Below are 319 nucleotides of genomic sequence, written 5' to 3'. Positions count from 1 at the left end.
GATGGGAAATGTAGTTTTTTTTTAATATGTATATCAAATGACACTCCCACTTTAACGACACTCAAGGAAGTGTTTGTTTGTTTTGTTTCAAATGTTTTATTATAAACAATGTGTGTAATAGAAATGCTGATGCGAAATGTAGTTTATTTTTATATCAAATTACACTCCCGCTTTAACGAAACTCAAGGAAGTGTTTGTTTGTGTTTTATTAAAAAATATGTATTATAAATAAAGAATTTAATAGAAATGCTAACGCATTAGCACATTTTATTGTAAATATACAGTTCACAAAACACACAGTCAAGCACAAACAGAAACG

Source organism: Rutilus rutilus (assembly GCF_951802725.1).
Source record: "Rutilus rutilus genome assembly, chromosome: 2".
Taxonomy (NCBI): domain Eukaryota; kingdom Metazoa; phylum Chordata; class Actinopteri; order Cypriniformes; family Leuciscidae; genus Rutilus; species Rutilus rutilus.
Note: the sequence above shows the minus strand (reverse complement) of the source record.